The sequence below is a fragment of the Ranitomeya variabilis genome, chromosome 1 (assembly GCF_051348905.1).
Source record: "Ranitomeya variabilis isolate aRanVar5 chromosome 1, aRanVar5.hap1, whole genome shotgun sequence".
Classification (NCBI taxonomy): domain Eukaryota; kingdom Metazoa; phylum Chordata; class Amphibia; order Anura; family Dendrobatidae; genus Ranitomeya; species Ranitomeya variabilis.
Window position 1 is genome coordinate 273,907,520 of NC_135232.1, and position 23,156 is coordinate 273,930,675.

The following is a 23,156-nucleotide window of genomic DNA, read 5'->3' on the forward strand; positions in this document are numbered from 1 at the left end:
GTAAACTATCCTCTGTATCACATGATTGTCCATCTTGCTACTTATTTTCTTCATTACGTTGCCCATGCCTGTGTAATAGAGGAGTTTGCTTTTTTTTAACCCTGCCCAGTGGCCTAACTTGGCCTCCTTGAAATAAAGAGCTATAGCTGAGATTATCCAGCATCACAGATAATCCTGCAGTGAAATGCACTAATGAGATGATCCTATTAATGTTGCCTGCTAATGAAATCAGCTAATAGTAACTCAAACCAATGACCATGATACCAGATTCACACTTATGAGCTGACATTGTTTATGCAGATATTCTGGTATATATTTATAAAATGTTTCTATTATGCTTTTTAAGATGTTCTTTTCTGTTTATCAAGTTCCTGTTTATTTACAGAAATGAAAATTGTTGTATCTAATATACAGCCAAATAGATCTAATTTTCCGAGTATTAATGTGTATGGTCCTGTGACTTCGGTTTGGTATACAGATTACAATGCGGCCTTTGCGCCCTCCTATGCCAACCTGTTCCTGGGGCTGTGGGAGAGGGACCTCCTCCTGTCGGGCGAACAGGGATCAATGGATCGTATCCCCTTATGGACACGGTACATTGATGATATCTTCTTCGTCTGGCAGGGCACGTCCGTCGACCTTGCGCGGTACATCACATCCTTGAACAGCAATGATCTAAACATCCATCTTACATTTATATGGAGTAGTGAGTCAATTGACTTCTTAGACGTGACGATCAGGAGAGACCCACGTGGTATAATACACACGGATATTTTCTGGAAATTGACGTCCACCAATACTTTGCTACATGCGTCCTCGGGTCATCCTCATCATATGATTCGATCAATACCGGTGGGACAGTTTCTTCGGTTACGTCGTATCTGCCCCACCGATAGTGACTTTGAGAAGAGAGCTGAGGAATTGAGGATGCGGTTTATAGCACGAGGATACAGTGGCAGATCTATTAAGAAGGCATATCAGAGGGCGAAACATACCTCACACCAAAATCTGCTTTATGGTAGCCAACATGGACAAATAAACAAGGTTGATAACAAGACTAGGTTTATTACCACTTTTAATTCTAAAGCGAATCAGATACGGAGAGTTCTCAACAAAGCCTGGCCGATCCTGCAGGTGGACCCTGTAATTAAAAAATGTATCCCTAATAAACCTTCCCTGACATTTAGGCGAGCTACCAACCTTAGAGATCAGTTGGTTCGAAGCCACTATGAGGGACGGTCCCCCGTAACCTTCTTGGATAATTATACACCTAGAGTGGGTTGTTTTCCGTGTGGTCGGTGTGTCGCCTGTCCCAATATTGATAAATGTGATTCTTTCTCTGATTCGAGAGGCACTAAAATGTTCTTGATTAGACAACGAATCACTTGCACTACAAGGTATGTAATATACTATGCCACGTGCCCCTGTGGACTTATATACGTTGGCCTTACAACCCGCCAATTGAAAGTCCGAGTCAGGGAGCACGTGCTAGGGATACAGGCGGCCGCCGGCCACAAGGATGAGACCATGCTAAAGACCTTACCGAGACACTTTAAGGCATATCATGGTTGTGATGCGACACTCTTGAGGGTAAGGGGGATTGATACCCTGAAAATTAATATTAGGGGTGGCCAGTTATCAAAGAGACTTGGAAGGTTAGAGACACGTTGGATCTGGCGTTTACGCACTGTTCAGCCTGATGGACTAAATGAGAATTTGTTGTTTGCCCCGTTCTTGTAGTCCCCCGCTTGCTGTGCACCTTTCCCCCTGTACGGCTCCGCATATATTGGTTTGATTTGATTTTAACCTTTTTATTTCTTTATTTTATTGTAGTTTGCTCTTGGACTGTGGCATATTTGTGTTCTGACAACTCCGTGATATATCGTATGAAGAAGATGGACTCTCTATATATAGAATAAAGAACAAAGAATAAAGAATACATATTAAGAAGACAGTATTCGTGGACCATCCTGAGTTAATATTTATATTTCTTAGATTTATACATTGGACATTGTTAACTATGAGGGAATATTTACTGATTAGTTAGATATTGTAGATTCATAATTGTGCTGCGATTTGATATACGGTAATCTCAGATTGCTGTTTTTTTCTATATGTATGGCTATTGTTGTATTTTCTATATGCCAGTATCTATGCCCTTTTTAAAGATGGCCGCGAGTGTTTCTTCGCGCATGCGCTGTTGCGCCACTACTGGTCTTGGCTGTTGTGCCACCACTGGTCTTGGCTGTTGCAGTGCCTTGTGGGGCGGATCACATGGGGCCCGTGTGTTTCCGGTCCCACAGGCCGTGCAGGCCGGATACAGGATGATGCGACATGCAAGTAAGAGCGATCACCGCCATTTCCGGGTGTAAACATATTTAATCTGTACCCCCTACTATCGGGCACACCCCCTGAGGAAGGAAGTCGCCGAAACGCACGTCGGGGTGGACTGGAGTGGTGTGCACGTGTAGCGCCCCCACTGCCGCAGGGCCGAGGGGTACCCGGTACCGGGCCTCTGAGTCTCTGTTCTGGGGTTGTCACGGTGGCTAGACCCGGTCCGTGACCCTGCTGAGGGGCGTACAATGATAGGTGGAGGGAATGGTGATGATGTTGTAGTGGTGCGGTGCAGGTCACAGTAAATAACAGGGACACCAGGTTGCAGTCTCTTTACCTTTTTACTGAAGGTTTGGAGGTACCCAATCCAGAGCACTGTTAACAGGGCTGGCTGAGACCGGCCGGTCCAACGGCACATCCGGAGTTCCCTTTTCAGGTGGGAATCAGTGTCTACCTTCTAGCGCCTGTGTGTTGTAGTCCTTCCTTGCTGAGCACCCCGAGATAGTCCTCACAACTTATTCTGTCTGTCTCTGATGTTCATTCTCTCCGTCCCCAGATAATATGGCTGGGACGCACCCGTATGACGGGGTAGGCCTGGAGTTCTTCCGGGACTCTAGAGTCGCCCCTCTCCCACAGCTGCCTCTGTTGTCTGCTTAGGTGTTTAAGTGAGACAGCCAACCTATAATTGGCTATCCTGCCGTGGTTTGAAGTATTGCTTAAAGTCTCTTACTTTCTTGGCGTTCCGGCCACCGACTGTTTGCTCCTCAGAAGGATGTTGCCTCGATCTTTCAGCACGACTCCTTCTGGTCCTATTGTCTCCTTACTGTATTCCCTTTGCTCACTTGTTGCGTTGTTCTCTTAGGAGTCTGCCAGGATCCCATCCCTGACAGGTCCTCTCTCTCGCACTTCCCAGTTACTTCTCTCTGTCTTGTTGTCCAACCCCCAGTTTTACCAGAGTGTGAGGAGTGGCCTACTAAATAGAACCACTCCCCCTGGTGGCCGGAGTGTGAAGTGTAGTGTGAGTGTTACCTGATCAGGTGAACTCCTTTAGTGCAATCAGACGCAACATCACTCCCCTTAGCGGCGGAGCGACATTACTGCAACGACCAGGACTCTGGGGCGCTGCACTCCCCCCCGGTTAAATCCAGTACTCCCGGACTGGGAAAATAAGAACAACAACACATGTTAACAGAAAACACACAAAATTTTGAAACATCATAAACAATTAAACATAACAGTGCTTCCCTTTATGGGAGGTGAGGACTCTTGAACGTTGCAAAGGTTAGGGCATGCACAGTTTATGACTCTCAGTTCAGTGGTTGAAACAGCGGGGACCCCGGGTAAACAAAGGGGTCCCCTTTTAGAAGTTTTTAGAGTAATTCACTGTCCATTACTCCGTTGTCCATTTTAAAACCTGTAACAAAAGATATGCACACAAACAATTGTTAACTAAATAGCAGCCCTCACTAATACCTCCAAGTTTTGTAGCGGAGGGGAGTTTGATTCTGAGTGCTGCGCGTAGACCTTCGCAGCGCAGGGGTTGCTACTGGCCTAACAGGGCCCACTATGCTTGCTACTGCTGGTGTAGTGCCCTGCCTTCTAGCTACACTTCTAGTGAGTCTGGGTAGCACTGGCAGGCTAGAGCTCTCAGGGCTGCTGCTACCAACAGTGGGTACGGCAGGCTCGCCGATAGCAGAGGGAGGATTTGCCATTTCAACGGTCGGCACAGCATCTGCAGGTAGGGCTTGCTGAGGTTGCGGGACCGGATGATCTGGTACCACCATTGTTTCTGGTGGGTCCGGCTGGTGGAACGTTAGAACAGGTACCACGATGGCCTGATTTATCTGAGTCCAGGACTGGGGAAAGTCACCAAGGACAGTGTGGATCATCTTCTCCTTTTCTACAGGTGGGGAGGTTCCTGGATCCATTTCCTTCGCTCTCAGCTTATCAGGGCAGGCTTTAAGGTGGTCCCTGGATATCACCGTCGAGGTCTCCCCTCTGTCCTTGCTGATGAGACAGACCTTCGTGTTGTCGAAATCGGATGGCAGGATGGTATATGGTTCCGCTTCCCATTGGTCATCGAGCTTGTGTAGTCTCCTCTTTCGTTTGAGTACTTGCTCACCAGGTGACAGGGGAATCGCAGGAGCGTGCTGGTTGTAGTCCCTTTCTTGTTTCTGCCTAGCCTGGGCGAGACTTCTTTCCACGCACTCCTGTACTTTGCGGTACCTTCGCTGCCTTTCTGCATCCCAATCTGCATCCGGCGGGGTATCTTCGGGGACTAGGACCCCCATGTCCAGATCAACGGGTAACTGGCTAGACCTTCCTCGCATCAGGTACGCTGGAGTGCAGTTGGTAGAATTTACTGGGATGTGATTGTATATATCCACCAAGTCAGGCAACTTTGTCGGCCACAGGTTCCGTTCCTCTACGGGCAAGGTCTTCAATAAGTCGATCACCACTTGGTTCATCTTTTCGCACATCCCATTGGTTTGAGGATGGTACGGTGTGGTTCTGATCTTCTTACACCCGTACAGTTGGCAGAACTCTTGGAACACTTCTGCTTCGAATGCTGGTCCCTGATCGGTCAGTACCTTCTCCGGGTAGCCATGGGGCCTACAAAAGTACTTCTGGAAGGCCTTGGCGGCAGTCCTGGCCGTTAGATCCTTGACAGGCACAACCACCAAAAATCTGGAGTAGTGATCTACGATGGTAAGAGCGTAAATATAGCCTGACCGGCTAGGTGTCAGGTTCACATGATCCAGCGCGACCAGTTCGAGCGGCTGTCTGGTGATGATAGGCTGCAAGGGAGCCCGCTGGCTGCCACGGTTCCTCCTGCGTAGGCTACATGGACCGCACTCCCGACACCACTTCTCAATGGCTCTCTTCATGCCAATCCAATAGAACCTCCCTCGGAGTAGCCTCTCCAGCTTCCTCCACCCGAAGTGTCCGGCTCCATCGTGGTAGGCTCCTAGAACCATGGGCGCATCTCGCCTTGGCACCACTATCTGCCATACCAATTCGTGAGTACGTGGGTCGATGCTTCTCCGGCACAGCTTGCAATCATGGATAAACAGTTTGCTTCTCCCCTTCCACAGCTGTTGGGTCTCCTGTAGATCATCTTCGACGGGATGCAGCCCTGCCTGCGTCAAGAGCTCTTTCACCCGACGGACCGCGGGGTCACCATCCTGAGTTTCCGCCCATCCGTGATGGGGCAGGGGATTCAGCGTGGCATCCGGTTGGTTCTTGGGCTTGTTCCTCACATGATGGGAGTTCTGAGTGGCCTTGGGGCGATGGAATGCAGGCAGCTCCACCTCTTCAAGTGCCTCCAGGTCTTCCCCCGTTTCTGGCAAATTTGGCATTCGAGACAAGGCATCGGCATTTCTTGCGTCCTGCCCGGTACTTGATGGTGAAGTCGTAGTTGGACAGCCGGGCCATCCACCGCTGTTCCAAGGCCCCAAGTTTGGCGGTATCCAGATGCGTTAGCGGATTGTTATCCGTGAAGATGGTGAATTTCGCTGAGGCCAGGTAGTGTTTGAACCTCTCTGTCACTGCCCAGACGATGGCAAGGAATTCCAGCTTAAAGGAGCTGTAGTTGTCAGGGTTCCTTTCTGTGGGGCGAAGTTTCCTGCTGGCTTAAGCGATTACCCTTTCCTTGCCTTTCTGGACCTGGGACAGCACGGCTCCCAATCCTACATTGCTGGCGTCCGTGTACAGCACAAACGGTTGGTCATATTCAGGGTAGGCCAGTACCTCTTCTCCCGTCAGTGCCGACTTCAAGCAAGTGAAGGATCCTTCCAGCCCCTCGTTCCAATCAAATGGGGTGTTCTTCCCCTTGGTCTTCTTTGATTGGCCCACCAACAGGTCTTGCAAGGGCGCTGCCTTCTTGGTGAAGTCCTTAATGAACCTCCGGTAATAGCCTACCAGCCCGAGGAACTGCCGGACTTCGTGGAGGTTGCTGGGCTTCGGCCAGTCCTGGATCACCGTGACCTTGTCGGGGTGTGGGGCCACTCCTTCAGCACTCACCACATGGCCCAGGTACTGCACTTTGGGTTTCAGCAGATGACATTTGGACGGTTTCACCTTTAAGCCAAAGTTGGACAGGGCTTCAAACACCTCAGCCAGGTGTTTCAGATGGTCTTCGTAGGTCTTAGAGAAGACAATGACATCATCCAAATACAGCAGTACGGTCTCAAAGTTCTTGTGCCCCAGACAGCACTCCATCATTCTCTGGAACGTCCCCGGGGCATTGCACAATCCGAAGGGCATGTAGTTGAACTCGCAGAGACCCATCGGTGTCGTGAAGGCCGTCTTCTCTTTGTCCGCCTCCGCCACGGGAACCTGCCAATACCCACTGGTGAGATCTAAGGTAGAGAAATAGTTAGCAGACTTTAGGGCAGCCAGAGACTCCTCTATCCTGGGCAGTGGGTATGCGTCCTTATGTGTAATGCGATTCAACTGCCTGTAATCAACGCACATCCTCATTGTGCCATCTTTCTTTTTAACAAGGACTAACGGAGCTGCCCAGGGGCTACAACTGTCTCTCACCACCCCAGCCTCCTTCATTTCTCGCAACATGTCCTTAGCGCACTGGTAATGAGCTGGGGGTACAGGGCGGTATCTCTCTTTTATGGGCCGGTGATCTCCCGTGGGGATATGGTGTTGGATCCCTTTCACCTGTCCAAAATCTAAGGGGTGTTTGCTAAATACCCACTCGTACTCGTGAACCACCCTGTAGGCCCCCTGTTTCTGATGGGATGGGGTGGAGTCAGTGCCCACATGCAATTCCCGACACCAATCTTTCGAGGGCCCTGCAGAACCGTTGTCCCCCGCCAGATTAGATGGGGCCAAGGGTCCAGGTGTCTGTATCACACTATTATTGACGATGAACAGTTTGGCGAGCGTGGCATACTTGGTGAGATGGACCTCTTCCTCCCCGCAATTAAGGACACGTACTGGCACCCTCCCCTGGCGGACGTCGACCACCCCCCTGGCTGTTAGGAGCGTAGGTCTATTGTCTGAATAGACGGGTTCTACCAGGGCCTGGTAGTCCTTTCCCCTGAGGCCTATGGCTGCCCGACACCATATTAACATCTCACTCCTGGGGGGTATCGCGATGGGGTTTGAATCACTCACAGTGACACGACCAATCTCACCACCAGTCAGCTCTACCTGCTGTCTTTGCATCAGAGCTCTGATTTCTTTTTGCAGGGCGCGTTGTTCACTGTGGCCAGCGGTTTCTGCTACCTGTTGCAACAGAACAATAACTTCTGCAAGACAATTTTCTATAACATTAGTACCGATAGTCATCATGGGATTACATTCTCGACGGTCAATATCAACAATTACAATCCCCTGGGCTTTCAATTCCACCCGCCCCACTTTGATGGTGGCCTCTTTATACCCCACATGTGGCAATGGCTGACCATTACTGGCTATTATGGTGAAATCGTCATCGGGGCCACGAGTAATATCGGTGTCCTCCCAATACCGTTTATAAAGCACGTAAGGCATAGTCGTCACCTGAGAACCAGTGTCCAGCAAAGCGTTCATGGGGATACCGTCAACCACTACAGGAAGGACTGGTCGCCCTCCAACGTATTTGGCTCTCCAATGTTGCGGGCCTGATCGTCCTACTCCTCGGGGTTGGCCCTTTGCCCCAGGGGTTGCTCGTTTAAAGGACAGTACCTTGCAAGGTGGCCCACCTGATGACAGCGGCGGCAGATGGGTCGTCCGTCCTGATGGAAGCGATCGTTGTCCCGGCCTCTGGTCGGCGGAGTCCTCCTCCGTCGTATCCAAGGGACATCCTCTGGTCTGGAGGCCAGCTGGATCTTCTCCTTGGGGGCCTCCTGTAGGGACTGCACCGTCCGGGCCAGGGCAGCAACGCTCTTGGTCAGCTCCTGCATCTGAAGGCGGAGTCCTGCAGGGGAGTCGTCCTCTAGGCTCTGGGCATCGGCCTCGGCGGCGACTGGGGCATCTGATGCCACCTCCTGGTGGTATGTGAGAGCGGGACGCCTGGGGGGTATTGCGCGGCTGGGTTGTCGCTCCTGCAGCGCCTGGATAGCTTTATCCTTGAATTGCGCAAAAGTCAAGTCTGGATTCTGCATGGCCAGGAAGTGTAATTGGCCCCTTTGGTGGCTGCACAGGAGCCCCTCAATGAACCGCTCTTTCAGGAGTTTATCCTCATCTTGCATGCTGCCGGGGTCACTCTGCTTAATGGCCCGCAGCGCCTCCTGGAGATTCAGGGCATAGTCCCGTAAGCTATCCTGCGGCCTCTGTTTGCATCCATAGAAAGTCAATTTAATTTCTGTAGCAGTACGGGTATCGAAGGTGGCTTTAAGCTTTGCAAAAACCTGCTGTGCCGTTCCCTTATCCGCGGCGGGCCAGGACTTCACTTCTCTCAGAGCCGCCCCAAAGAGTTGGCCGATTATCATATGAACCTTCTGAGGCTCTGTCAGGGGATAGAACTCGAGCAGGCTGCTGATCCCTTCTTTAAAGTCAGTGAATGTATGCGACTCCCCGGAGTATCGTGGGAGCCAGGCCGCTCCGGGCAGGTACGGCATAGAGAAGGGCATTATGGCCTTTGTGGTAGCGGCAGCGTCCGACTGGCTGAGGGGGGCAGCGGGTTCTGCGGCCACCAGTGGTGGTATTAGGGCCGCGGCTTCGTCCGCTGCGGGGGCCGGAGCTGCCCCTGCGTCCACGGCTGCGACCGCCGCCTCCGCTCCTCCCGACTCGGACATGGCTGTCCCTACCTCCCACTAACCTGCTGGGGGTCGGAGTTCCTCTTCCGGGGCTGGCACTTTACCGCGCTTTCTCGTTCCGCGCTTCTTTTTGACTGGTTCCGCCCATTTCCACGCCCCTCTTCTTCTCCTGCGCTCTCCTCAGCACTGTAATGGCGGCTGGTTTTGGCGGCAAGTGGCAATACACAGTCTTTGCAATAAGTCACAGTCCAAGTATAATAAATCACAGTTCCAAGGCACACATGACCTGATTCTTCAGGCTTAAGTAGATCCTGTTCGTGACGCCAAGTTGTAGCGCCCCCACTGCCGCAGGGCCGAGGGGTACCTGGTACCGGGCCTCTGAGTCTCTGTTCTGGGGTTGTCACGGTGGCTAGACCCGGTCCGTGACCCTACTGAGGGGCGTACAATGATAGGTGGAGGGAATGGTGATGATGTTGTAGTGGTGCGGTGCAGGTCACAGTAAATAACAGGGACACCAGGTTGCAGTCTCTTTACCTTTTTACTGAAGGTTTGGAGGTACCCAATCCAGAGCACTGTTAACAGGGCTGGCTGAGACCGGCCGGTCCAACGGCACATCCGGAGTTCCCTTTTCAGGTGGGAATCAGTGTCTACCTTCTAGCGCCTGTGTGTTGTAGTCCTTCCTTGCTGAGCACCCCGGGATAGTCCTCACAACTTATTCTGTCTGTCTCTGATGTTCATTCTCTCCGTCCCCAGATAATATGGCTGGGACGCACCCGTATGACGGGGTAGGCCTGGAGTTCTTCCGGGACTCTAGAGTCGCCCCTCTCCCACAGCTGCCTCCGTTGTCTGCTTAGGTGTTTAAGTGAGACAGCCAACCTATAATTGGCTATCCTGCCGTGGTTTGAAGTATTGCTTAAAGTCTCTTACTTTCTCGGCGTTCCGGCCACCGACTGTTTGCGCCTCAGAAGGATGTTGCCTCGATCTTTCAGCACGACTCCTTCTGGTCCTATTGTCTCCTTACTGTATTCCCTTTGCTCACTTGTTGCGTTGTTCTCTTAGGAGTCTGCCAGGATCCCATCCCTGACAGGTCCTCTCTCTCGCACTTCCCAGTTACTTCTCTCTGTCTTGTTGTCCAACCCCCAGTTTTACCAGAGTGTGAGGAGTGGCCTACTAAATAGAACCACTCCCCCTGGTGGCCGGAGTGTGAAGTGTAGTGTGAGTGTTACCTGATCAGGTGAACTCCTTTAGTGCAATCAGACGCAACATCACTCCCCTTAGCGGCGGAGCGACGTTACTGCAACGACCAGGACTCTGGGGCGCTGCACACGTGTGCTGTGACTCTTGTATTGCGGTATGTACTGATCTTATATACATGACTGTGGTCACATATACCTATGATGGCTGCCCTGCATATTGCTAAACAGGCATTATGTATATTATGAGTAGTCACGTGTACCATATCCGGTCCGTTTTGATATGTAGGGTTTGACGGAGGGGATTCTTTTTCCTGCCATGCCGGATGCCTGTTTTATATTTGTATCTTTAAATAAAGTTTTTGTACTGTTGTAGAAATTGGGACTTCTTGACTGCTCTTTTTTTTTTTTTTTGGCCTTTTGTATTTGACGTATAATTGCAGTTGTCCAAATATGGTCCGAGTCTGTCTTAGTTAAACACTATGGGTATACTAATGTGATTGAGTATTAAGACGGATAATGTATTCCACTTATGATTTAAGATTACAATGCTAGTAATAACGGTAAATTAAATTCCAAGGTCAGACTGGAAGCTGTACCATACTGCTCAGCGTTTCTTGCCAAAATTTAATTATGACCAAGGAAGACTAATTTAGTTGTGTTCTGTTGTTGTTTTTTTTAAACCCAAATCATATTGCATTGACCCATGATGATCTATTGCATCTATTTACTAAAAGGATTTATTCCGCATGAGAATCAGGTTCTTCTGTGTGAATGAAGTAGTAGCTCAAATGAATAACCACAGCATTATTCAGTGTCCCAGGGAGCGCTGGTTGGTCATGCATGTGCTTTATTGCTTCCGTAGTCCCGTAGAAGTGAATGCAGCAGTTGGTTTACATTCCCTCTACCATTCAATTCATACAGAATTGTAGAACCCACAATCATAGGAACAGTGGGTGTCCCAGCAGTCAAAACACACAGATTATTATTATTATTATTACTTATTTATATAGCACCATTAATTAAATGGTTCTGTACATGAGAAAGGTGTTACGTACAGAGTTATAGATATCGTTTACAGTAAACAAATTTACAATGACGGACTGGTACAGAGGGGAGAGGACCCTGTCCTTGCGGACTTACATTCTATGGGATAATGGGGAAGAGACTGAAGGTTGGGGGTGCGGCAGCTCTGGTGGTTGGTGAGGCGGTAGAATGGTTATTGTAGGCTTTCCTAAAGAGATGGGTTTTCAGGTTCCGTCTGAAGGATCCGAGGGTGGTGGATAATCGGACGTGTTGAGGCATGGAATTCCAGAGGATGGGGGATATTCGGGAGAAATCTTTGAGGCGGTTGTGTGAGGAACGAATAAGTGTGGAGGAGAGTAGGAGGTCTTGGGAGGATCGGAGATTACGTAAGGGAAGGTATTGGGAGATTAGTTCAGAGATATAGGGAGGGGACAGGTTGTGGATGGCTTTGAAGATCAGTGTTAGTAGTTTGAACTGGATTCGTTGGGGAACTGAGAGCCAGTGGAGGGATTTGCAGAGGGGAAAAACAAGGGAGTAGCGAGGAAAGAGGTGGATTAGCTGGACAGTAGAGTTGAGGACAGACTGGAGTGGTGCAAGAGAGTTAGCGGGGAGGCCACAGAGGAGGGTGTTACAGTAATCAAGGCGGGAGATGATGGCATGCACAAGAGTTTTAGTAGATTGTGGGCTGAGGAAGGGACGGATTCTGGCAGTATTTTTGAGTTGGAGGTGACAGGAGGTGGCAAGAGCTTGGACGTGCGGTTTGAAGGACAGGGCAGAGTCGAGAGTTACCCTTAGGCAGTGGATTTCAGGTGCGGGAGAGAGCGTGATACTTTATAGATACTTTATTCCTCACCAATATTTTGGATAGGTAATACATTTTCATAGGATAACCTCATTAATACACCATATGGTCAAACGTAGGTGCACATCTCCTTCAATTTGTGAGTTTGAACATAAAAATAATCACTCATTCATGTAAGCATAGACAAAAAGCAGTAGAATGGGTTTCTACTAAAGAGCCCATTTGTCATTAAGCCTTTCCAGGAAAGCAGTTAAGCAAATTCCCTCCTTGCAAAAGCTGTCTTGTAAGTTATTTTGAGCTAGAAAGGATTAGGGTCTATAGGCGCATCATGGTTTTGAGCAGTTTATCTATGGAAAATTGGCTGAAAAAAACATACAGTGTGAATATACCTTAAGGAACTATAAGTGTTTGATGTTGCTCATATTGTTCTGCAATAGCCTGTTGTCGATTGCAGCCCTCTTTGCACAGATTCAAGTAGCTTATGGAACCTTTGGAATAGAAAGTTCCATAGAAGCTTCATAAATTACATTTTGCTGAACAGTTGCACATAAGTGTGAAATTGATTATGCCATGAATTTGTGTGCAAAAAGGTGCTCCACTGGCACAATTTATTTTCTAAAAGGGGTTGTCCACTACAGCAAACCATGTGAATGGTGCCATTCTTTCTGGCTTCAGTCTCCTCTCCTATGGACATAATTCATATCTGGAGGAAGAAAGAGCTGGGGCTGCCCTCCCACTTCCTCCAGACATTTTGCTTTGTCCGAATGAAGGGAGAGTGAAACCAGCCCTGACTGGCTACAGGGATCACATGACATAATAATGTCAGGCCCCAGGGGAGCAAGTGCTGACACCGCTGGAATGGTTCCCGCACCAGAGGTGAGTATAGGTGTTGTTATTTTACTGAGGGGAAGCATAGGGATTCAGAAGGGGTTGTCCAAGTAGTCGACAACCTCTTTAAGCCCCCATAAACAATAGATAGTTGTAGGACAAATGTAATTTAGGCCATTTGTTCGGACAACAGTTATCTCTCCTGATTTCTCTATACACAGGAGTGATTGTTTTCTTTTTCTTTCTTTTTTTAAATAAGAAACTAGCTGAAAAGCCCGGCGTTGCCCGAGCATAGTAACTAACTGTGGTTAGTTAGGTTAGTTATAGCAAATTATAATGATTATCCTCCATCCCATAGTCCCGTGCCCATATACCCATCATACGTATCCTCCATCCCATAGTCCCGTGCCCATATACCCATCATACATAACCCCCATCCCATAGTCCCGTGTCCATATACCCATCATACACATTCTCCATCCCATAGTCCCGTGCCATATATCCATCATACAATCATACACATCCTCCACCCCATAGTCCCGTTCCCATATACCCATCATACACATCCTCCATCCCATAGTCCTGTGCCCATATACCATCATACACATCCTCCATCCCATAGTCCCGTGCCCATATACCCATCATACATATCCTCCATCCCATAGTCCCGTTCCCATATACCCATCATACACATCCTCCATCCCATAGTCCTGTGCCCATATACCATCATACACATCCTCCATCCCATAGTCCCTTGCCCATATACCCATCATACATATCCTTCATCCCATAATCCCGTGCCCATATACCCATCACACATCCTCCATCCCATAGTCCCATGCCTATATAACCATCATACATATCCTCCATCCCATAGTCCCTAGCCCATATACCCATCACACACCCTCCATCCCATAGTACCGTGCCCATATACCCGTTATGACATCTTCGCCATGGCAACCATTCTGACATCATCATCACCATGGCAACCATTATGACATAACCTTCACCATTGCAACCTATTATGACATCATTGTCGCCATGGCAACCATTATGACATAACCGTCACCATTGCAACTTATTATGACATCATTGTCGCCATGGCAACCATTATGACATCTTCGCCATGGCAACCATTATGACATCTTCGCCATGGCAACCCTTATGACATTATCGTCATGGCAGCCATTATGACATCATCGTTGATACACACACGCACACATACACTGTGTGCAGAATTATTAGGCAAGTAGTATTTTAGAGGATTATTTTTATTATTGATCATCAACTATGTTCTCAATCAACCCAAAAGACTCATAAATATCAAAGCTTAATATTTTTGGAAGTTGGAGTGGTTTTTTTTTTAGATTTGGCTATCTTAGTTACCTGCACAAACAGATATCCTCCTATTACTGTGCATAATTATTAGGCAACTTAATAAAAACCAAATATATTCCCATCTCACTTGTTTATTTTCACCAGATAAACCAATATAACTGCACAAAATTTAGAAATATAGAAATAAACATTTCTGACATGCAAAAACAAACCACCCAAAAATTAGTGACCAATATAGCCACCTTTCTGTATGATGACACTCAGCAGCCTTCCATCCATAGATTCTGTCAGTGGCTTGATCTGTTTACGATCAACATTGCGTGCAGCAGCCACCACAGCCTCCCAGACACTGTTCCGAGAGGTGTACTGTTTTCCCTCCCTGTAGATCTCACATTTTATGAGGGACCACAGGTTCTCTATGGGGTTCAGATCAGGTGAACAAGGGGGCCATGTCATTATTTATTCTTCTTTGAGACCTTTACTGGCCAGAGCAGGTGCCAGCAAGCCTCCTGCAGTGCCTATCAGATCGTTGATCTGACACAGTGCACCGCAAAGTGTCAGATCGCTGATCTGACACTATATAGTCATGTCCCCCCCCAGGACAAAGTAAACACGTAAAAAAAAATATATCTACATGTGTAAAAAAAAAAAAAAATATCCTAAATAAAGAAAAAAAACTATTGTTCCAGTAAATTCATTTCTTTATCGAAATTAAAAAGATAAAAGTACACATATTTACTATCGCCGCATCCATAACGTCCCGACCTATAAAACTGTCCCACTAGTTAACCCCTTCAGTGAACCGTAAAAAAAAAAGAGGCAAAAACAACGCTTTATTATCATACCGCCGAACAAAATGTGGAATAACACACGGTCAAAAAGAGGGATATAAAAAATCATGGAACCGCTGAAAACGTCATCTTGTCCCGCAAAAAACGAGCCACCATAGTGTCATCAGCGAAAAAATAAAAAAGTTATAGTCCTCAGAATAAAGTGATGCAAAAATAATTATTTTTTTATATAAAATAGTTTTTATAGTATAAAAGCGCCAAAACATAAAAAAAATATAAATGCGGTATCGATGTAATTGTACTGACCCGAAAAATAAAACTGCTTTATCAATTTCACCAAACGTTGAACGGTATAAACGCCCCCCCAAAAGAAATTCATGAATAGCTGGTTTTTGGTCATTCTGCCTCACAAAAATCAGAATAAAAAGCGATCAAAAAATGTCACATGCCCGCAAATGGTACCATTAAAAACGTCAACTCGTCCCGCAAAAAACAAGACCTCACATGACTCTGTGGACCAAAATAAGGAAAAATTATAGCTCTCAAAATGTGGAGACGCAAAAAATATTTTTTGCAATAAAAAGCGTCGTTTAGTCTGTGACAGCTGCCAATCATAAAAATCCGCTAAAAAACCTGCTATAAATAGTAAATCAAACCCCCCTTCATCACCCCCTTAGTTAGGGAAAAAATAATAAAATAAAAAAATGCATTTATTTCCATTTTCCCATTAAGGTTAGGGTTAGGGTTGGGGCTAAAGTTAGGGTTAGGGCTAAAGTTAGGGTTAGGGTTGGAGCTAAAGTTAGGGATAGGGTTTGGATTACATTTATGGTTGGGATTAGGGTTAGGGGTGTGTCAGGGTTAGGGGTGTGGTTAGGGTTTTCGTTGGGATTAGGGTTAGTGGTGTGTTGGAGTTAGGGGTGTGGTTAGGGTTGCGATTAGGGTTAGGGACTTGTTCGGGTTAGGGGTGTGCTTAGGGTTATGGTTAGGGTTGGGATTTGGGTTAGGGGTGTGTTTGGGTTAAGTTTTAAGTTAGAATTTGGGGGTTTCCACTGTTTATAGGCACATCAGGGGCTCTCCAAACGCGACATGGCGTCCTATTTCAATTCCAGTCAATTTTGCATTGAAAAGTCAAACGGTGCTCCTTCCCTTCCGAGCTCTGCCATGCGCCCAAACTGTGGTTTACCCCCACATATGGGGTATCAGCGTACTCAGGGCAAATTGCACAACAACTTTTGGGGTCCAATTTCTCCTGTTACCCTTGGGAAAATAAAACAAATTGGAGCTGAAGTAATTTTTTTGTGAAGAAAAGTTAAATGTTAATTTTTTGTTAAACATTCCAAAAATTCCTGTGAAACACCTGAAGGGTTAATAAACTTCTTGAATGTGGTTTTGATCACCTTGAGGGGTGCAGTTTTTAGAATAGTGTCAAACATGGGTATTTTCTATCATATAGACCCCTCAAAGTGACTTCAAATGTGATGTGGTCCGTAAAAAAAAAAATGGTGTTGTAAAAATGAGAAATTGCTGGTCAACTTTTAACCCTTATAACTCCCTAACAAAAAAAATTTTGGTTCCAAAATTGTGCTGATGTAAAGTAACATGTGGGAAATTTTACTTATTAAGTATTTTGTGTGATATACACTCACTGGCCACTTTATTAGGTACACCTGTCCAACTTCTTGTTAACACTTAATTTCTAATCAGCCAATCACATGGCGGCAACTCAGTGCATTTAGGCATGTAGACATGGTCAAGACAATCTCCTGCAGTTCAAACCGAGCATCAGTATGGGGAAGAAAGGTGATTTGAGTGCCTTTGAACGTGGCATGGTTGTTGGTGCCAGAAGGGCTGGTCTGAGTATTTCAGAAACTGCTGATCTACTGGGATTTTCACGCACAACCATCTCTAGGGTTTACAGAGAATGGTCCGAAAAAGAAAAAAAATCCAGTGAGCGGCAGTTCTGTGGGCGGAAATGCCTTGTTGATGCCAGAGGTCAGAGGAGAATGGGCAGACTGGTTCGAGCTGATAGAAAGGCAACAGTGACTCAAATCGCCACCCGTTACAACCAAGGTAGGCCTAAGAGCATCTCTGAACGCACAGTGCGTCGAACTTTGAGGCAGATGGGCTACAGCAGCAGAAGACCACACCGGGTACCACTCCTTTCAGCTAAGAACAGGAAACTGAGGCTACAATTTGTACAAGCTCATCGAAATTGGACAGTAGAAGATTGGAAAAACGTTGCTTGGTCTGATGAGTCTCGATTTCTGCTGCGACATTCGGATGGTAGGGTCAGAATTTGGCGTAAACAACATGAAAGCATGGATCCATCCTGCCTTGTATGGAGCATCTTTGGGATGTGCAGCCGACAAATTTGCGGCAACTGTGTGATGCCATCATGTCAATATGGACCAAAATCTCTGAGGAATGCTTCCAGCACCTTGTTGAATCTATGCCACGAAGAATTGAGGCAGTTCTGAAGGCAAAAGGGGTCCAACCCGTTACTAGCATGGTGTACCTAATAAAGTGGCCGGTGAGTGTATCTTTGTGAATTAAGGGCATTAAAATTCAAAGTTGGAAAATTGCGAAATTTTCCCCAAATTTCTGTTTTTTTCACAAATAAACGCAGGTCATATCAAAGAAATGTTACCACTATCATGAAGTACAATATGTCACGAGAAAATAATGTCAGAATCATCCGGATCGGTTGAAGCGTTCCAGAGTTATATCCTCATAAAGGGACAGTGGTCAGAATTGTAAAAATTGGCCCGGTCATTAACATGCAAACCACCCTTGGGGGTAAAGGGGTTAAGCGATGAATGATGTGATCATAAGTCATGACAGGCAAAAGATGTCAGACAAATGTTTATACATGAATGAGATGGACAATCGACCACCATGCACTGTCATCACAGAGACAGATAATCTGAAGTGTTATTATGTTCAAAGTTTAAATCCCATAAGTAACACTATTTACACTGAGTATATGAATTCAGAAAGTATTGTACAACACTTTGGTTAATACTGTACAAGCAAAATGTAATCTAATTAGTGAGAAAATGTTCAAAATTCATGGTTTTACATAAATACTAGCCTTCGCAATAATAATAATGATCACTAAGACATGGATATGTTCTTGTTCCAATACTCAAATTGCTCCTGAACAATTGCCTTGGCCACAAAATCAACCAATCACTGACAGCCATACCTGCTCAGCATTTAAATTTCCACTTCTCTGTTTGCTTGTCTAATCATTAAACCAGTGAATGATCTCAATTTACACTGCACAATTTTCGAAAATTGAATGAGAATTTTTTTGCTTGCTTAAACTATTTCATACTCTATGATCGAACAATAAAGATGAGCTGGAAAAAACAACAGCATAAGGGAATTGCTCACCTGTCCAGGTTGTGACACCATAAACAATACGTTTTATTTGGCAGCTGTAGACCCTCACGACTATACACAGGACAAACATTTTTTTTTTGTGGGGGGGTTGCCATGTTTATTAATGAGAAATCCAGAGATCTTTGGTGGAAAGAGCAGGACACCAGAACGGACAAATGCGATTTATTGTCAATGCTTTTCAAAGTATAACTAAGTCTTCCTCAGGACAAACCACAAATGCCATTTGTGGTTTGTTTTGAGTAGTAAGGTTGTTATACTTCGAAACACATTGACAATAAACCACATTTATCCGTTCTGGTCTCCTGCTCTTTCCACCAAAGATCTCTGGATTTCTCATTATTCTTGGCAGCGCAGAAAAAAACATTCTCATGTTTCTTGCATCGTGGATACGATGATCGAGCTTTTTTGGACACATGGGTCAGTCTCTCCACCCAGTCAGATGGCATAATTATCATGAATGATGGGTCGTTAGTATTAATGTTAGAATCTGATAGATTATCGACTAGTGAAAATGTATCTTAAGTGTTCAGCACTCAACATAACCTTGACCTTCACTCATAATTTTCGCAAATTTATGTAAGAAAATTGACCACATACTATCAGGATTATACTGTTACTTTATCATATCTACCATTTCAGTCTATATAGAGGTTGACCTTAAAGGGTGTAGTGCAGCGGTGTCCTAACTGTGCAGTGATGAGGCAGTGACCCAGGAAAGTTTGATGTAAACATAGTTTTAATGTCCAAAAACTCATGAACAATACAAATGGTACCCTTCAGATCGCGGCCCGGAAACAAGACAGTCTGTAAAGGCCCCGTCTCACATAGCGAGATCGCTAGCGAGATCGCTGCTGAGTCACAAGTTTTGTGATGCAACAGCGACCTCAGTAGCGATCTCGCTATGTTTGACACGTACCAGCGACCAGGCCCCCGCTGTGAGATCGCTGGTCGTGTCGGAATGGCCTGGATCTTTTTTTGGTCGTTGAGATCCCGCTGACATCGCTGAATCGGTGTGTGTGACACGGATTCAGCGATGTCTTCACTGGTAACCAGGGTAAACATCGGGTTACTAAGCACAGGGCCACGCTTAGTAACCCGATGTTTACCCTGGGTACCATCGTAAATGTAAAAAAAAAAAAAACGTACATACTCACATTCCGGTGTCCGTCAGGTCCCTTGCCGTCTGCTTCCCGCACTGACTGACTGCCGGCCGGAAAGTGAAAGTACAGCACAGCGATGACGTCACCGCTCTGCTGTTAGGGCCGGCACTCAGTCAGTGCAGGAAGCGGACGCCGGGGGACGCGAAGGTGAGTATGTACTGTTTGTTATTTTACATTTTACACTGGTAACCAGGGTAAACATCGGGTTACTAAGCGCGGCCCTGCGCTTAGCAACCCGATGTTTACCCTGGTTACCCGGGGACCTCGGCATCGTTGGTCGCTGGAGAGCAGTCTGTGTGACAGCTCCCCAGCGACCACACAGCGACAAAACAGCGACGCTGCAGCGATCGGCATCGTTGTCTGTATCGCTGCAGCGTCGCTATGTGTGACGGGGCCTTAACTAAATCCGGTTGCCGAAGGCAACAGCACTCCCCCGTAGCACTCTGTGGGGTGCCAGAAGTTCCCTCCAATTGGCTCTGTGTTCCCTCAAACAGGCTGAGCTTTTGTGAAGCCGACTGCTCTGCAACTTGCAAACTCCACACTGACACACCCAACCCCCTGCTGCAAGGGTTTTTACAATAACCTGTGGCTGTAGGCCACATGGAAAACTCGTCCCGGGGAGGAAAGAGACCGCCCCACTACCTTCCTGTAGTCCGTTTCAAAAATAAAAACCCATGACAGGTTTTCCTAAATCTGCCTTGGACAAATAGCTAGCCCAAAGCCAACACTCACTTTTATTCTGCTTTGCAATCACAGTTATGCCTGTGACTGCAATGCACTCCCATGACCTTAATATGTTTGTGTGTGTGAATCCTGGGGGACACATAGCGACCTTCGCATATGACCCCGGTCACTGCCTCACAAGTGGTTATCTGGTACATTTGCATTTTTTTCTTATAGGACTAAAGACTTACACACAGGTAGCTGCCAATTACCTGCCTGTTCTGCCCGATGCTGATATCTTCCATCTTGAAGTGATCATATACCGCTTCTACCTGAGATTCTACTTTTTAATTTGGGGCTTGATGTCAACTGAGTAACTCTTCCTCTTCTGGTCTGCTCTGGCGCCTTTACTGATGTCATGCTGATTGACAGCTGGGTTCTCACAGGCAATGGGGGGTCAGCTATCAATCAGCATGACAGTGGCAGACAGTGCTCTGTGATCTCCCAGAGCCAGCTGAGTTCAGCGCTGTGGCAGAACAGGCAGGTAGTTAGTAACTACTTGCCTTTAAATTCTTGGCCCATAAGAAAAAAATACAAAGGTCCAGGTAACCCCTTTAAACTTTTTGTAATAGATGCAACTCATGATGTATTCTTAGATGCAAAACATTATTTATTGCAGTGCTTATGTTAGACTTTTGAGTTATTATGAGTAGATGAACCCTGTCTGTTTGCTGCATAATTTTACTTATAAATGTATGAGAAAATGGTAATGTTTATATTTCATCTACAGTACATAATAATTTAAAAAAATAATTTTGCTTAGTGTTAACTAATATATTCTTTTAACGCTGCATTAGTATGTGAACCTTAACATTTTTTTATTAATAAGTGTTACTTCAACCAGTAGAGGGCGCTGAGATGAATATGTTTGGCCTTACTCCTATTATGCAGTGTGGTCTCTACCCTTGTCCGGCCTTATAATGATGTCTGACTAGTTTCAAAGTTATGAAGTGATGTTGCTTTTTATTTTAGCCTGTTATTAGGAAATGTATAATGTGATGTTACGCCTGCGTTCTATAGATTAGTAAATGAATGCGCTTGTTATTCTAAATTGACATACTTAGTCTTTGTTTTAGACTATTGCAGAATGTAGTTTTTATGTCGAGTTCTATTAGTTGATAACAAAGATCTTTGCTTGAAGAGCTACAAAACAAATTTCAGAATCTCCTAACAAAATCCCATCTGCCTCAGTGCAGGCTTCATTTGCATATTCTGATTACTAATCCCCATTAATCTAGCACACTTCAAAAGGGCTTAGATCAACATGTATAGTCTGGCCTCATTCCAATGATGGCAATTGCTGGGAGAGAAAGATAAAAAAAAAAATAAAAAAAATAGACTGCGAGGTATAAATAGAGAAAAGATTAGGGACGGTCTGTTCCCTATAACTATTATATAATGAGAAATATTCAGGAGTTTACTGCAAGAATCATCCAAATTTGTTTTCTGAAGAATAGAAGTGACATTTAAGATAAAGTGATTCATTATCTGAAATGATTTGTATGTGCAGGTGACCTAAATAGGTAGCAAGCAGTAAGATAATGCTTTCCTGGTATTTCTTGCTTTAATTAGATAATTTATAATAGAGGTATCAGACTATAAAGGCACAGCTTCTAATGCTCGGCCACAGATGTTATCAGTATTCCCATATCATTATCCCTTTAAGCTTATTGTACTGTATCTTTCTGATATGAGTTCATTAAAACAAGTTAAAGAAGCCCTCCTCCCATCAAAGTCTTTACCCTCTTAATATATTGCAGACATCATATTATATAGCATTGTGTACTTACAATTGCTCATTTTGTTCTTTCACCCAGTGAATTTTTCTCTTTTCCATTAGGTCTATGACATCACGCGATTATAAGCTGACGAGCTGAATCCTTCTGAGCTCTACGTAGAAACAAAAAGTATTTTTTGCCTGCATGAGTAATTATTAGAACTACAATTCTACATCACTGCAAAGTACTGTACCTGGCAGTGGGAGCAGCAGAGCAATTTTGTACGTCTGTCGGTAACAGCAGGAACTAAAGTATTACATGGAATATTAGGAATAAATACTGGATGCAAGCCATAATTAGCCAAAAATGGACTTTGGAATGTAGAACTGCGTTTGGAGTTATTATAGGCAAATTCTGCTGTTGGTAAATAGTCCACCCAATCATCCTGCAGATAAGAAATAAAACAAGCAGTGGCATAACTACAAAGTTATGGGCCCCGGTGCAAACTTTCAAATGGCCCCCCCACCATGCCAAAATATTTTCCACCCAAATTCACATGTTCACTATTCATTTCACACACTATAGCTTTATTGCAATGTTGTATAGTCTGACCTCAGTGGCGTAATTATCCGGTGCCCCATCCTGGTATATATGTGTCCCCCGTACTGCCATTGTTCTGTAATGTATGAAAGAAAATAAACCATTATACTCATCAGGGGCTTACATAGATATCATGGGGATCCATATAAGATGTATAATGCACCCATAGATGCCCCATATAATGCTCCGTGCAGTTCTTTATGGCCCCATAGATGCCCCATATAATGCTCCATGCAGTTCTTTATGGCCCCATAGATGCCCCATATAATGCTCCATGCAGTTCTTTATGGCCCCATAGATGCCCCATATAATGCTCCATGCAGTTCTTTATGGCCCCATAGATGCCCCATATAATGCTCCATGCAGTTCTTTATGGCCCCATAGATGCCCCATATAATGCTCCATGCAGTTATGGCCCCTTAGATGCCCCATATAATGCTCCATGCAGTTATGGCCCCATAGATGCCCCATATAACGCTCCATGCCGTTATGGCCCCATATAACGCTCCATGCCGTTATGGCCCCATAGATGCTCCATAT

The 23,156-nt window shown here is 45.8% G+C and overlaps 1 long non-coding RNA gene across 1 annotated transcript in view; it reads left to right on the plus strand.

Moving 5' to 3' along the window:
* Nucleotides 1-22,870, plus strand: part of LOC143815308 (uncharacterized) — a 94,671-nt gene extending 71,801 nt beyond the window's left edge. Inside the window, exon 3 of the long non-coding RNA XR_013223719.1 lies at nucleotides 22,139-22,870. This is a non-coding gene — a long non-coding RNA (uncharacterized LOC143815308). The remainder of the gene's footprint in view (nucleotides 1-22,138) is intronic.
* The last annotated feature ends 286 nt before the right edge of the window (nucleotides 22,871-23,156 follow it).